This window comes from Sciurus carolinensis, chromosome X, assembly GCF_902686445.1.
Source record: "Sciurus carolinensis chromosome X, mSciCar1.2, whole genome shotgun sequence".
Taxonomy (NCBI): domain Eukaryota; kingdom Metazoa; phylum Chordata; class Mammalia; order Rodentia; family Sciuridae; genus Sciurus; species Sciurus carolinensis.
In genome coordinates, this window is record NC_062232.1 from 3,636,770 (window position 1) to 3,652,589 (window position 15,820).

The 15,820-nt window shown below is 46.2% G+C and overlaps 1 protein-coding gene across 4 annotated transcripts in view; it reads left to right on the forward strand.

Moving 5' to 3' along the window:
* Sts (steroid sulfatase) overlaps positions 1–15,820 on the forward strand; it is a 144,288-nt gene that overhangs the window by 92,146 nt on the left and 36,322 nt on the right. The gene's annotated exons all lie outside the window — the stretch shown is intronic.

Here is a 15,820-nt window from a genome sequence, read left to right on the forward strand (position 1 = left end):
ATTCTTAACTGTGCTGTTCGTTTTCATTTTATTTAAATGTGGGCTTTGTATAGTTCTGCTAAAAATAGATGAATAAATCCATGTGCCACCAGCTCCTGAAAGGCAGAGTGAGGGAACAGAATGGGGAGCCCAGAGAGTGTCGTGTAAATGCCAAGGGGCCATTTGACGGCAGACAGTGCAAATAGATGGCACGTGGAACCCGCCATTGTTGGAGGGAAGTTAGCTGGCCCGTGTCTGGCACTGTGGTGACTGTTTGGCCAACTTAATGTTGGTGGTGATGGTGGTGATGATAGCGATGGTGGTGGTGGTGAAGATGGGGCTGGTGTTGATGATGGCGTCCATCATGATGATCATGGTGATGGTGGCGTGGTGGTGACAATGGCCATGCTCATGTTGATGCTGATGGTGGTAGTGATAGTGGTCATGGCGATGATGATAATGGTGGGGATGATCATGATGGGCATGCTGTTGGTAATGATGGTGGTGGTGGTGGTGGTGGTCATGACGAAGGTAAAGATGGTGGTGATGTGATGACGTTGGTAGTAATGATGTCGTGATATGGTATTAATGGTGGTGGTGGTGATGATAATGATGTGGTGGTAGTGATAGTGGTCATGGTGGTGATGTTGGTCATGGTGGTGATGTTGGTGATGGAGATGGTGATGATGAAAGTGGTGGTGATAATATCATGAGGATGTTGATGTTGGTGTTGGTGGTGATGGTGGTGGTGATAATATCATGAGGATGTTGTTGTTGGTGATGGTGGTGATGGTGGTGATGGTGGTGGTGATAATGTCATGATGATGCTGATGTTGACGTTGGTGATGGTGGTGGTGGTGGTGGTGATAACGGTCATGGTGATGATTATGGTGGTGATAGTGATGATGATGCTGATGTTGACGTTGGTGATGGTGGTGATGGTGGCAGTGATAATGGTCATGACGATGATGATGGTGCTGGTGGTGCTGCTGCTGGTGGGAGCAATAACGGTCATGGTGATGATAATGACAATGATCTTGATGATAATGATGGTGATGATGCTGGGGATGGTGGGGATGGTGGTGGTGGTGGTGAGGAGGAGGGTGGTGGTGATAATGATCATGGTGACGATGAGGCTGTTGGTGATGGTGGTGATGAGGATGATGTTGATAATGATGATGGTGGTGGTGATGATGGTGGTGATAATGGTCATGATGATGGTAGTGGTGTTGGTGGTGACAGTGACGATGAGGATGGTATTGGTGGTGGTGGTACTGGTGGTGATGGGGACAATGGTGGTGGTGATAATATCATGTTGATGTTGACGTTGGTGATGGTGGTGGTGATGGTGGTGAGGAGGAGGAGGGTGGTGGTGATAATGATCATGGTGATGATGAGGTTGTTGGTGATGGTGGTGATGCTGCTGCTGATGGTGGTGGTAGTGATAGTGGTGATGGTGGTGATGGTGGTGATGAGGAGGAGGGTGGTGATAATGATCATGGTGACGATGAGGCTGTTGGTGATGGTGGTGATGCTGCTGTGATGGTGGAGGTGGTGATAGTGGTCGAGGTGCTGATGGCGGTGATGATGGTGATGGTGAAGGAAACATTGATCATGAATGGAAGATGATGTTGATGAACATAAACAGGAGGAGGGATAAGGACGAAGTCATGATGCTAAGATAAGCAAGTCGATCTCATGGTGGACTGAATCACGGAAGCCTAAGAACACACCCCACATGACGGAGGCGGCGTCTGCTCTCACGCTAGGCTTCTCCCTGGTTCTGCCCTGTAGCCTGTGCTCTTCGGCTCCTCCTTGTCGATCCCAGGAAATCCTTTGTGCAGATTGAGTTTGGAAGGCAAAACCACCACAGAATGCAAGAGAACGTACTGGCATAACTGGACCCAAGGCATCGTCGAGTTAGTCTTTCTGAGCGTAAAAAATGTGGAATGCATAAATCAAAGCAAAAATCAATAGATTTAATGACAGGAAGTTTAAAATTTCTTGGAGTCAGGAGAAAAGACCAATAAAAAGTTAGTTAAAAAAAGAAAGTGTTACGTTGACATAGAGAGTCTCCAAGATGCAGAAGGAATTCATACAAAGCAAACAAAGTATCAAATGATACCTTGGTGCTACCCATTATACCAGTTCACCATGCATTTTCTAGCTTTGAGTGAATTTTTTTTTAAAATGCCAAGATGAAGGCATTTTGTAAAAATTATGTATACCATGTGGCAATGATTCCCAAAGAGATCAGAAATTTTTCTTGTATTTTTGAAAGGCTAATTAAACTACAAAGCAAAACAAAACCTTGTTACTGTTCATGAAGTGGTTCAGTCCCCGTCCTCCGGGGACGACAGAATGAACAGATAAGTCCTGCGAATCTTTGCTGAATTTGCTGTTCCTTCTCAAGTCATATCCACCCGCTCCTTGATCACACTGGCAAAAGACGGGGTTGCAGAATCTCCTTAAGTCAGTCACTTGATTGTGGTGCTAATTCCCCTGTGCACGGGCTTAGCCCTGGATCCAGTGAAATCTGACCTCCAGTCCTGTCGTGGCAAAACCCTTTTCCTAGATCAGCGTGATGTTGACCTTGCAGACAGACAACATTTTCCCAAAGAGTTTGGACAGGCGCTGTTCTGAATCCGCTCCTTCTCATAAATAGGATTTAATTGTTGCCCTGGTCACTTGCATGATTTTTTTTTACTCTTTTCCTGACTATGTATAATTCTCTTTTCAAATACTGATCTATGTTAGACCAAACCAAAGAATCCAGAAGGGGAATACCTATGTCATTTCATCCCCAACAGACAATCTCACTGACAATTTCCTGAAAAGGTTTCATTGATTCTATTTTACAAATGCCGTGTAGAAATAGTAAGATCCTCCGGATGCGGTGGTGCATACCTGCAATCCCAGCAGCTCAGGAGGCTGAGGCAGGAGGATCGTGAGTTCAAAGCCAGCCTCAGCAACAGCGAGGACTTAGCAACTCAGTGAGACCCTGTCTCTAAATAAAATACAAAATAGGACTGGGGATGTGGCTCAGTGGCTGAGTGCCCCTGAGTTCAATTTCTGGTACAAAAAAACTAAAAATCTGATGTATTTTTAATGTCATTTGACACACCCTCCGGATTTTAATTTGCAGTTTGGTTTTTGCAGTCAACGATATATCTGAGCATTTTTCAATTTCAACATTTTCAGTTTTCTTCTTCCTTAGACTACAACTTATTTAACCATCCCTATGTGAGGGACCTCAGCAGTTTTTTTTTTCTAGAAACGTTGTCGTGAATACTCTGTAAAGCTAAGTGAACTTGCGGGCACTCTTTTGAAATAAAAATTCAGCCAAATTAAAATCCTGTATCAAAAGGAATTGAAAATTCTAATTTTATTCAGTCTTGCCTAAAATAGTAGACTCTTTTTTCCCACCATGACAATTGCTAATCTATGATAATGCTAATTTGTTCATAGCCCTAGGAGCCTAGATATTATCAATCTATCTTATATTTGTCAGGTAACAACCACAATTTCATTATTTAAATTTTCCTTTTCTCTTGCACATAGAGCTGAGTTGCTATGTATTGTAGCCTGTGACTTTGTTCCTCCTCCTATGACTTCCTCTGTTCATATTCTTTGCTCATTTTTTAATTGGATTATACACGCTTTTCTTATTGATTTGTATGGGCGATTTACATATTAAGGACATTACTATTTCATTTGTGTGTCACAAATATTTTGCCTACTTCTTTTGTGTTTTCACGGTATTTATAGACATATTTTTGTGATAAATTTCCTTGACCAAGCTTGGCCATGCCTTCATGATCTATAGAGTTTAAGGTGGTGACATACGGGGTAACCAGCTAGACAGACAAATTAGCGTTCGACTCCTAAAACTCTCGAGAGGCTCCTGTGGGTGCCAGGAGCTGCAGGTGACTTCTGACAACCCCACTCTTGGATCAAACACTATAGCCATCATTTCTGGGTAGGATCTTAGGAGAAGGTTCGGTTGAAAGGTGGTTGGGGTTGTCTTGGTCCTACAGGACACTGACAATGATCAGCAGTGCTTGGAGAATCTGAGCAAGTGGGAGAGGGGCTGGAGAGGCTGTATCCAGACAGATGCTCTCAGGGAAGCCTCCGAACCTGCTGTTTTTCTCAGCCTCACCTGTGCACAGGGACAAAGCCTAAAGATCCAGCAGGAGAGGACCTTTTCTCAGTTGCTCCCAAAGGAAGCTTCTAGATCTCTGTTCTGCTCCCAGACATCTTCCCTGAGCCCTAAGGAGGGAGCAGCTGGCTGGTGCTGCTTAGCATCCTGGGGTCCCCTGTGCAGCCTCACCTGTATGATCTCACCTGTATCCAGGTGTGCAGGCGTGCAGCTCTGAGCACTGTTGAAATTTCTATGATGTTTGTGGGTCATTCTCTTTCTTCTGGAGTTCCTGTCTCATCTTTGTGCAGCGAGTTAGAACAAGGAAGGAGGCAGAAACTGTGCTATATATGTTCACCATGTTTCTAGAACCTTCTGCTGCTAACGAACATACTCATCCTCACTGACCAGCCACGGAGTCTCTGCTGGGCAATCTGAATTCACGTTCATCCTCGTGGCTTTATAGTATGATACTGCCTGACCCCATTTTACAGATGTGTAAACTGAGACTCTTGCAACAGAATTAACTTGGCCCGGGAATCTTCCATACCAGGCAAACAGCAGAGACAGAATTCGAACCAGGAACCATGGTGTTAGCTCCTCTTAAAAAAATGATCCCGTGCTACTTATGGTTTCTGCATATTGGCAGCATCCGGGATGTTGGGGATGGGCAGAGACTTTGGGGCCAAATGGTCTCAGTCTGACTGTCTGGGTAGGTTCCTTTTCTCACTGGGTCTCCATTTTTTTATCTGCAAAATGAGTTTGTCACACCGCCTCTGTTGCGGGGCATATTCTGAAAAATGCGGGTGATATACTGAGCTCCCTCCAAATGTTCACAGAATTCTCATTTCCTCACAGCTTCGAATGACTCTCTCAGAAGCCTCGACTTTTCTCTTCCTCCTCTCGGTACATAGATTTTTAAGATGCTTGGGAATGAAAGGGAGATGAATGGCCAGAGATACCTTGGAGCCCCGTTGCATGCGTCTGAGTCTTGTGACCTTCCTTTGGTTGGTCAGCTAAGCATGAGAAGAACGCAATCCATGGTGTAGGATCTGAAATCGTTTTGATCATGACCCTTCACCGTGTTCTGAAAGAGCCAGTTCCCCGAGTTTTGTGGAGGGGGGAATTTGGGATTGCTCACAGGGTGTGCTGGAGGCCAGGTTTCCGTGTCCTTGGGTGATTTCTGGGTTCACCCTCTTGGACTATATCTTTCAAGATGGCGGCAGGAGCCCACTGTGGGCCAGCAATGCATTTTAATGCTCTTCGGTTCAATTGGAGATATAATGAGGGGGAAGGAAAGCTTCTTCACAACAGGACTCTGTAACTCATTTGTATTTCCTGCCAAGAAGTAGGGAAAACATCAGGGCAGGTTGTAAAGTAGCGAATCCTACCATAAAGGACTCTTTCTCAACACAAAATGGATCTTGTTCATTGAGTAGCCGCGATGCCTTGATGCAAAAAATTAAAACTTTGCAAACCTCCGCTGTGTCTGGAATCACCTGGACGCTCGGTGTACTTAGCACAAAATTGTATTCGTTTAAGGTCACAAACAGCAGGTGCACCCCCCCCCCCAATCTGTAATTTAGTGGAAGATGATTCCCGATGCATGTCGATGACTTCAATTTGAAAAGAAATAGTGAGGTTGTAGCACCTCCTCTTCGTCAGCCGGGGCAAAATGTAACCTTTTATTTATTTTTTTTGAATTTACAGAAAAATCGTTAGAGCAACAACATTCTTATCATTATATATATAATGATATATATATAATGATATATATATATATATATTGTTTTAATTCTTAGGTGAGACAATACCTCGAAGGGGGGTGGAAATGAGAACTTTATGGCATTTTAAGTCTTGGAACTTTGATCATTCGAAGGTGCAATTGCCTGTCGGACGCCTGCGCCGACAGTCGCTCTCTCTTGCCAAGTTTCTTCAGGAGCGCATCTTGTAAAGGTGTGTCCCTGTCTGATGAAGATGCGCGAGCAAAGACACCGCAAAGAAAATGAGCATCTTTAGCTCATTGAAGCTTTGAGTTCTGACTTGGAGACCAAAAAAAAAAAAAAAAATGTGCTTTAGTTTGTTTACACAGTTGACATTTGCATTTGCTTCCTGCTGCTCTGCAGTTAAGCACAGAGGAAGGAGAGGAGCCAGTTGACCTTGGGGTTTGTTTTGAGTTAGAAAGGACAGACAGGGTGAGTGCTTCCCTGGTAGAAGGCGCGGCACGTTGCAGTGCGTGGGGATACATATGAAATCCATACTATAGAATATACGTGCACGTGCATATGGATTTGCAGGACTCTCATGCACCAAAATGCATATGCGACCAATGTCTTCCCGCCCGTCTCCCCCAAAGTCAGTAATGCTCTGCAGATGGCCTCTGCTCCCTGGTGGTAAGGGGTCTCTAGTCTGATGAAATTTCTCAGTCTCCCTGCTTGCTCTGGCTCCATAATCCCACTTGGAGGATTTCCGCCCCTGAAGGTCTATTCATTTCTGCAGAGTAAGGTCTGGGTGGTACCGGAAACCGGGACTGGCGGCAGATCTCTCTCTTCCGGTGGATGCTGTCCACACCCCAGCCTGCAGCTGGTCCTGGGTTTCTCTTTCTGCTCTTAAAGCTGCGGTGGGCAAGGTCGTCGGGCTGGCTTGCTCTGGTTTGAAGAGGAACAATGACTTCCAGGTTGGGAACCGTCCGAAGCCTGTAGCTGGATGCCTTGCCGTTTCCCCAGGACCTTGGAGACTTGTGTGTCTTTGAGCATCTGTTAGTTAAATTGCTCGTTCGACTGAGTAGCAGCCCTACAGACATGTCCATCGGGCTTCTTTACTCTGCGTGTTTTAAAGAGCAGAGGGACAGAATTCCAACCAGCACCACCCTCAAGAACTGGATGAGATTACAGGTCCGGACAAGGTAGGACCCCGGGAACCCAGCTGAGACCTGCTTCATTTCTCCTGGTCACTTACCTTGTGTGGCTGGAAATAGCAAAGTTATTTTCTGTTCCGTCCCTCCACAACCCTGTGTCTGACCCACATGTCCACGTGTTTGACAGTTTGCACCCATGACGCAGCCGCAGGGGGCTTTGTATGAGCTGCTTTGATGTTCAATGCTTTGCTCTTGCAGACAAATCCATAGCTTCAAAAATCCACTTTTCCCCTTTATTACCCTGTTCTTGCTTTGGAATGGATGCTTCGCTTACACCCAGATGGAAAGCTTACCTACATCCAGACATAGAAAACCCCATGTGAACAGGGAGACAGGAATAAGAAGAATATAGATATATATACTATATATATGCATATGTATACACATGCACCTATGTATATGTGGAGTCTTTCTCTTCTCTTCATTTTCTATTGGCCTCTCTAGTAAATCTGCATTTGTGGCAAAAGAGCAGACTTTGCTGCAGAAAGAGGATTCTGCAACCTCAGCCTAGAGATTTAAATAGCACCTAGTCAGGGCACGAGAAAGGCGTTTCTAAGTCACAGCGGCAGAACCCAGGCAGGACGGGTGAGCCACATCAACTTTGGGCCATAAAACTTCCTCGGAAATTCATTGTGTAACCTATTGATTCTGGGTCTCTCAATTAATTTCGTTCATAAATTATTAGCCTCTGACCAACTCTGTAACAATGTTTCCAAGACTTGGCTTCCTGTTCTTAAGCCTGGGACTCACATTATTCTACCTCAAAAATGTCCACCTCTCATTAAAATGAAGAAGCACTGAAGATTCTTTGGTAAAGCGTTTCCATCGGGAGCATTCCAAGAATAAATCGTCAAGGAATCCAGTTGCCTTGATGAATTTATGTTGATGATCACGGTGGCGGTAGCGGCCATCAGCTTAATAAGAGCAAGAAGCGTTTATCGGCAGACAGTAGCTAAAATGTAAATGCGCTGGGAAAATCTAGCTCTGTATCTAAACATTTTGCATGGATTACTGTAGTGCCCCAGTGATGCGATAAGATCTCTCGATCCCCACCTTTGTAAGGTGAGAAGGAAAATTTGGAGAACGTTAAATAACTCGTGTGTGGTTTCATAGCAAACAGTACACAGTCATGTTTCTCAGCAGCATGAAATGATTTCCAGGGTTGTTGAACTTAATGGAGGCAACGGACCTGGGTGGACAGGCTGGTTTTCTCTCTGCGTCTGTCTTCTAGGATCCCATCAAGCCTCAGGTTGTTGAGTTTACCTTGCATATTATAAATGTACAAACCACGAAAGGCCATTGGAGTGCACACTTAAGGAAGGATTATGGAAGACAGTTGGAGTTTGACCTGGAGGGTTTGAGAGTTCATGGGAGCCTCAGTACCATGCATTTTCCAGGACCATGAAACCCTCCCTGGTAGCACATTTAATTTGCTAGCTAACTCTTTCAAGAAAAGACCCATCAGGAGCCAGGAGTTTGGGTTAAAGCTGTTTTCAACACCAGTCCACTGAATGCCAACGAATGTGTTTGAAAAGTGAGATTTAAAGTAGGGATTGAGCAAATTATGTAATATGCATGAACAAATAGCAGAGTGAATCCTATCTTCATGTAGAATTAGAATGCATCCATAAAAATACATTTAAAAAATAGTTTTAAAGTTTGGGTTTGGGAATAGATTTGAATATCCATTGCTTTTAATCATGACCCAGTTATGGCTCAATCAAAAAAAAAAACCGATTACAATGGCCCTCCTGAGTGTGGTCCTTGTCTCCCAGACACACTTGAATCACCTGGTTGGAGTCAATAAAGTCAGGTATTCAGAACCATCTGCCCAATACCTGGGTGAGCAAGGAGTGTCCAATAATGCCAGCTGCTATCATTATTATGATCATTCATAATCATATTCTATTATCTCACCTACTATATTAGTGAACTTTTGTGTTACTGTGACCAAAAGACTCAACAGAACAACTTAGAGGAGGAAAAGTTTATTTTCATTTATGGTTTTAGAAGTTCAGTCCATGGTGGGCCGACTCCATGGCTCTGGCCCAAGGTGAGGCAGAACAAAATGGCGGAAGGGCCTGGAGGAGGAGAGCAGCTCAGGATGTGGCACCAGGAAGCAGAGAGAGCTCTGCTCACCAGGGACCAGATATAAACCCCAAAGGCAGGTGCCCAGTGACCCAGCTCCTCCAGTCATATCCCACCTGCCTATAGTCACCACCCAGTTAATCCATTCAAGTGGATTAATCCACTATTAGGTCAAGGTTCTCATAACCCAACCAATTCACCTCTCAACATTCTTGCATTGTCTCACATATGAGCGTCTGGAAGACAGCTCATATCTGAACCATCCTACCTATAAGCTAGCCATGAAGACCAAAATCACATTTCACAGATACGTAAAGTACCGTTGCTTAAAAGGTGCATGAGTCTGCATTATAACGAGTCAATGTCTTTGATGGAAAAGTCAGATATTTGCACCATCTTCTATTCCTTCTGTAATGACTGTTACATCTGATATTTGAGAGGTCCCTGTGTACCACAGAGTGGACCGTGGATGGCCTTGGTCTTGTGGATCTTGCAAAAAGAACTGAGCTAACACCCTGACCTCCCCTGGTAGCCTGGAGCAAGGGGTATGTCTGAAGGGAAATGCAGACTGGCACGCAGGAGGCAGCCCCCACAGGAGCAAACCGCAGAGAGGAGTGTGGCCAGGTGCCAGTCAGTGTGTGGGGGCGGTAATCTGAGTGGACAGGAGGGCTCAACTCTGTGATTGATGTGCCAGGGGTTAGCCAAGAGCAGCGCCTTTTCCATTTTCTCTCTTGAGCTTTCGATACGGCGTGCTCCTGTGCAAAAATCTAATCCTAGAACAGAATTGAGCATGGACCTGGTGGTAGGGCATTGTCAATAAGGAGAATTCGGGAGGGGTTGGTGTCCTTGGCAGGTGTCCCTGGGCTCTGGCAAGTCTCTCCTCTTCTTGCTCCCCTTAGGACCCCACGTTCCGGCTCCGAGGGGAGGTTGGAGGTTGCATCTCTGGTTGAGGATTGCTGGAGAAGCTCAGGCTTGCTCGAGTTTGGATCTTGAATGTTCCCAAAAGCTTATGTGTTCAAGGCTTGGTCCCCAGGCGGGGATGCTGGGGGTCCTCAGGAGCTAAAGCCTGGTGTGGGGTAGTTCATTGGAACAAGACTGGGAGGGGAGTGTGAAATCATGGCCCCTTCCCTTTTTATTTTTTCTTTGCTTTCTGCCCCCAAGAGAGGTGCTGTTTTTCTCTGCTATGTGCTTACACCATGATGTTCTGCCTCACCACAGGCTCACAAACAAAACAGGGCTGATCAGTTGTGGACTGAAACTTCTAAAACTATGATCCAGGAAGAAAAAAAAAAAAACCTTTTCTCTTTAAAAATTATCTCAGGTATCTTGTTACAGTGCCTGAAAGCTGACTGATATAAGCTGATCTGTTTCCAGAGGTCCAGTGACCTTGGTCCTAGACATGACCCACTGAGCTTCTTCCCAGCCAAGCTCGGAAACCTTAGAAAACCTGTCACCTCCCATGGCAAGATCAGCTGGTGGCCAGAACACCCAACCCTTGTTTTCTGCCAGAAGAGAGAGTCCAAGAATTGCAGCAGGCAGGAGTCGACTGACCATGTTCCCCCTGTAGCCTGCCCTTTAAAGTATTCCCTGCCAATTTGATTGCCCACAACTCAGAGAAAACACACTCTTGTGATGTTGCTGGCCCTACGGAAGCCACCATCCAAAGTGAGCTCCTGACAGACAGCCGTGTCTATGTTGGGTTTTCTCCAAGACACGTGTGTATCATTCCGGGGGGTGGATACTACAACTCTTCTTCCTCCTCTGTGCAGAAAACCACAGGTGTTCTCTGCAAGAATGGGAGCTATTGAGAGTTGTTCGGTGTATTCCCTCCCAAAATAAAATGAAACACTCTAGAATCAAACACAAGTTCTTGTTAAGCCAAGAAGATGATGCAGAAGAGCTGTTACAGTGTCCCAGGGGACAAGGGAGGAGCAATTTCATGGTGCCCAAATCACACCTTGCAACCAGGAGAAGGGCCAATCTAGACCTCAGGGAGATAGTCACAACATCATCGTCATCAAATTGAGGTCCGGTTGAGATTTGCCTAATTGAATGCAGACTGCAGCCGGTGCAAAAAATGCATTAAATTGAATGAGGTCAGGCAAAGCTCTGTGTTTTCCATGCGATCTTTACCTTTTGTCTGTTTTTCTAAGACCAAATCAACGAACTCCAAGTCACATAACAAATGAAAAGTTGCAAACAACCTTCCTGACATGTCCTTCAGAGGCAGGAAACCCTTCCCATCGCTCAGCCAGTGTATGAAATGCTGATAAAGGATCCAGTTTGTACTTCTTCCTGTGTGTATGTTATTTTCTTGTGCTTATTAATGGATGTTAATCATGCATATGAACAAGGTTCAGTGTGGTATTTCCATACATACACACAACACACACTGATCAAACACAGCCTCTGTTTTTCTATTTCCCACAAAACACCCTTGCTAATTCCTAGAAATCACTATTGTGCTGTAAGGTGGACTCTTTTTAGTTTGCCCATATGGCAGAGAACATGTAGATCATGTCTCTCAGAGTCTGGCTATTTCACTTAACATAGGGTCTTTCTAGTTCTACCCATTTTGATGCAAATGGCAGGATTTTATCCTTTTTATGGCTGTATAATACTCCACAATTTCTTCATGCATTCATTGTTGATGGACACCTGAGCTGATTTCGTATCTTTGCTATTATGAATAATTCTGTAATGAACTTGAACATGCAGATATTTCTTTGGTATGATGACCTCATTTCCTTTGTCTATATACCCCGGAGTGGGAGGGCTGGATCATATGGCCGATCTGTTTTTAGTTTTTGGAGGAACGTCCGTTCTGTTCTCCGTAATGGCTGTGTCAGTTTACAGTCTCAGCAACAGTGTATGAGAGTTCCTCGGGTTCCACGTCCTCCCTGGGATTCATTGTCGTTTGTAAAAACCATCGTAACCGGGGTGAGATGGCTTCTCGTGGTGGTTTTATCTGCATTTCGCTGGTGGCGAAAGTTAATGGAGCATTTTTATGTATTTGTTGGCCTTTTGGAAGCTTTTGAACTTGATTTTATCCTGTAGATAAATGACATGCTTGCAACTATCCCATCTGTAGGGTCCCTGGAGCCTCATATTAAGGGACAAGATCAGGGCTGCAGTTTTGCAAAACCTTGACCATTTATTTCGGGAGGAAATACCGTACTGAGTTCCGCAGCATTAAATGGACATTGCTTCTCTCTGGAGGTGATCCATCTCTGTGCGGTGACAGAGGTACCCTGATGTATGGGGTGTTGGTTGTGCTTCTGATCCTACATGAGCTAACAAAGGATTGCCTCTCCGGAGCCCCTGACAGTAGCATTTCTATGCTGCTCGATTCTAGGTCCGGGACAGCATCCAATTATGGCTGTTAGGTCCTCATGCGCGGGACGACGCCGAGCGTTTATCACCGCAGAGGGAGTCTTGTCACCAGCACCAGTGCGACAATTACCCTGCCTCTCATCTGTCTTAGAACTCCAGCTTCGGTGAGAACAGGGGAGTCCCACGGTCCCCCTCTTGAGCAGGCGAGGGACCCACCGTTTTAGGGAGACTGGAGAGGGTTTCCTGGGTCCCCTGGAATCCCGCTGGATAGGGGCAGGTTCTTCCTTGATCTCTCGGGCATTAAGGAGGGTCAGTGAACACAGTGCTTCCAAAATTGGAAAGGGTGGCTTTGTCGCCTTTGGCTTCGGTACTTTATCGGAACCTGCTGCCTTTATAGAAGTGAGAATAAGAGCTGAGTGAACCGAAATAGCAAGTCTTCCGTGGAAAAAGTTAAGGTGCGTTGAGAGCTGACTCTGGGGCTAGACCCGGCCGAGTGTCCAGCATGCGATGCTTAAGCACTCTGGCGACAAGCACTCTTGGCTAGCGCCTCTCCCGTCCAGGGGCACAGAATCCTGGGGGTGGAGCTGGGGACCGGCTTTCCATCCGGAGCCTCCATGGGAAGCAAGAACTCGGGTGGTTGCGTCTTGCGTGAGGACATCTTGCTCCCAGGGTCACCAGGCATCCCACCTGCACCCTTCGAGATCCCCGTCTCTGGTGCCGGGCTCGGCATCCTGCTAAGACTCTGAGCCGGCACTTAACGCCCTTGGGAGCAGAAGCCCTTGTGAACTCTCTAGAACCTGGCCTTCCTCTGCAACCAGGAGGGTGGACCGCTCGGTCCACGTTCCTGCGTTTCCACATTTTCTTCTTTCGGGTCAGGAAGCCCTGGCTTTAACGGGAAGCCGGCCCCTGCTGTCTCCAGTTAAGCTACAAAGTGCTCTCGAAATGGCTTATTTTCTGTGTTTGTTTTATTCAGGGAGCAAGGCGAGGAGGCTCTGGAAAGAAAACATTCCGTTTAGAAGCCAGCCGGCAGCCCGCTGTCGGTAATTCAAAGCTATCATCCTATATAAATTGGTATCATTATACCTTGAGAACCTCGCCGAAAAAAATAATATTTGCAGACCTCTGACTTGCAATCTATTGCTCTGAAGGGGGAAGAGAAAAAAGAATAATAGAGCAGAGTTTGTTCTCCTGGGAGATTTCCGTTCAGAATTTTGAGCAGAGGAATATGTGAGACCTTTTATAGGATCAATCTGATGAAAAATTAAATGGTTAATGGGCTCTGGGCTTTTATAAATGAGATTCTGGCACAAAACCTGCACAGGACAAGATCCAGAGGGTGCCTTTGGGGAAAGCATGGGCTGAAAGGAAATCAGAAATCTGACCATTTCTCAGCGGACTGAACCGAGTTCCCTCCCAGCCGCCCTTCCTCCGCCCTGGCCCCAGCAGCTCGCCCTTGTGTGAATCCCACCCAGACGGAGAAGAAGATGATGCAGCAAAGTTATGGCTCGGGGCAGAAAAGAAGGATGGGGATGCATTAAATATGTTACTAGGGTCATGGGACATCGCGGGGTTTGGAGGAAATACTCAGGGAGGGACTTTGGGTTGCAGGAGGAGGCAGGGATCTGTAAAATCTGCAGCTGGAGATTTGCATTCCGCAGGGGGACTGTACACAGGAGGGGTGTGGCTGCCACCAAGGAAGGAGTTGGGATCTCAGCTCTGTCCCTGAAGCCCTGTGGCACCCCAGCCCTGAGCTCATAGCCTGTGCAAGGCGGGTCCTGCAGGAACACCCTTCGAGTGAGTCCGGGAGGGCCGGGAATCCAAGTTGCATTTGGAAGTCTTTTTTAAAAACTCACAGTCTATATTTGAGCCTATATTGTAGGTTTGCCTAACAAATCGAATAGAAAGTACAGAATTTTCCCATAGGTCCTGTGCGCTCTCTGGGGTTCCCTACATGTCACCTCTCCGTAATAGTTACTGTTACACCTCGTTCCTGTTACCTGACGGGGTACTGGTAACAATGGGAGCAACGCTTGTGACTGTTGCTGAGCCAGATTGTTACATTGTTCTTCTCTGACGTCTTGATTGACACTAGGGTTGTTGAATGGCATCCACCACCCGAGTGTCCTGCAAACACTTGTCAAAGCCCTAAATCCCCAGGCTCCCCATCCACCCGCCATCCCACCCTCCCCTTTGCCCCTAGAAGTCTCAGGACCTTTTCCGTAAGGGGACCTTGCTGCACGTTGGTTTCCTTCACTTAAATCATGCATCGAAGCCCCCGCTCTGTCTTTGCAAGGTTTGATCCTGCGGTTCTTTAAAATATTGCAGGGACTGGATGTACCGGGGTTATGTATCCACTCGCCTTTTGCAGAGCATCCCGATGTTTTGGCAGTGACAGGGACACCTGCCATCAATATTCACATGTGGGGTGTGCATGACACAGATTCTCACAGAAGAGAATTACGAGGCTGTGGGTTTTTTTACAGCATTTTCCTGGTGCTGAGATTCTTCTCAATATACGAAAGTCGAATGTGGTTTCAATAAATGAAGGCATGTTGCTCCCGTATTGTTGTTTACGATACCAGAAAATACAGTCCTGGGTCCTGTGCCTCAGTCATTTTACCTGGACGGCTGCCATAGGAGAATAAAAGGGGGATTTTTTCTCTCACGGTAGGAGTCGGGGCTATCGCGTCTTGTTGCTTCTGTTTCAACTCGTTCAGCCAATTATCACTGTCGAAGAAAGAAGGCTTTCTTAGTGTCACAGCCAAATAACCCCAGAGCCGGATAGCGCAAGAGCCCAGGCGGTTTGCTTAGCGGGCTCAGGTAAGGCGGTAATAAAAGTCTCCCTGACGATGATTGATCCTGGGAGATGAATTACCAACGTGGCCCTGAGCGCTCATTCCTTGGTGCTGAGTGTGACATTTATGTATATGGTGTAGGATCCAGAAATGTTTATCACTGAGTTAAAAATTGAGAAAGATGGAACCTACTCCCGCCCGTGGCATTTACAATCAAACAGCAGAAAGATGTCTTTATTCTTTTACTCTTTTTTTTTTTTTTTTTTTTTTTGATACCAGGGATTGAACCTGGGGATGCTTACCCACTGAGCCACATCCCCAACCCTTTTTATTTTTTATTTTTGCAACGGGGCCTTGCCAAGTTGCTTGGGGCCTTGCGAAGTTGCTGAGGCTGGCCTCCAACTTGTGAGCCTCCTGTCTCAGCCTCCCGAGCCACTGGGATTACAGGCATGTGCCGCCGCACCCAGCTCCAAAGACTCTTCAATGTCTCTTTTGATGATTCGCACTGAGTCCACCTGCCTACCTGAGTTTCAGACTCAGACTTGACTCTTCACACTTCCTGAATGTCTG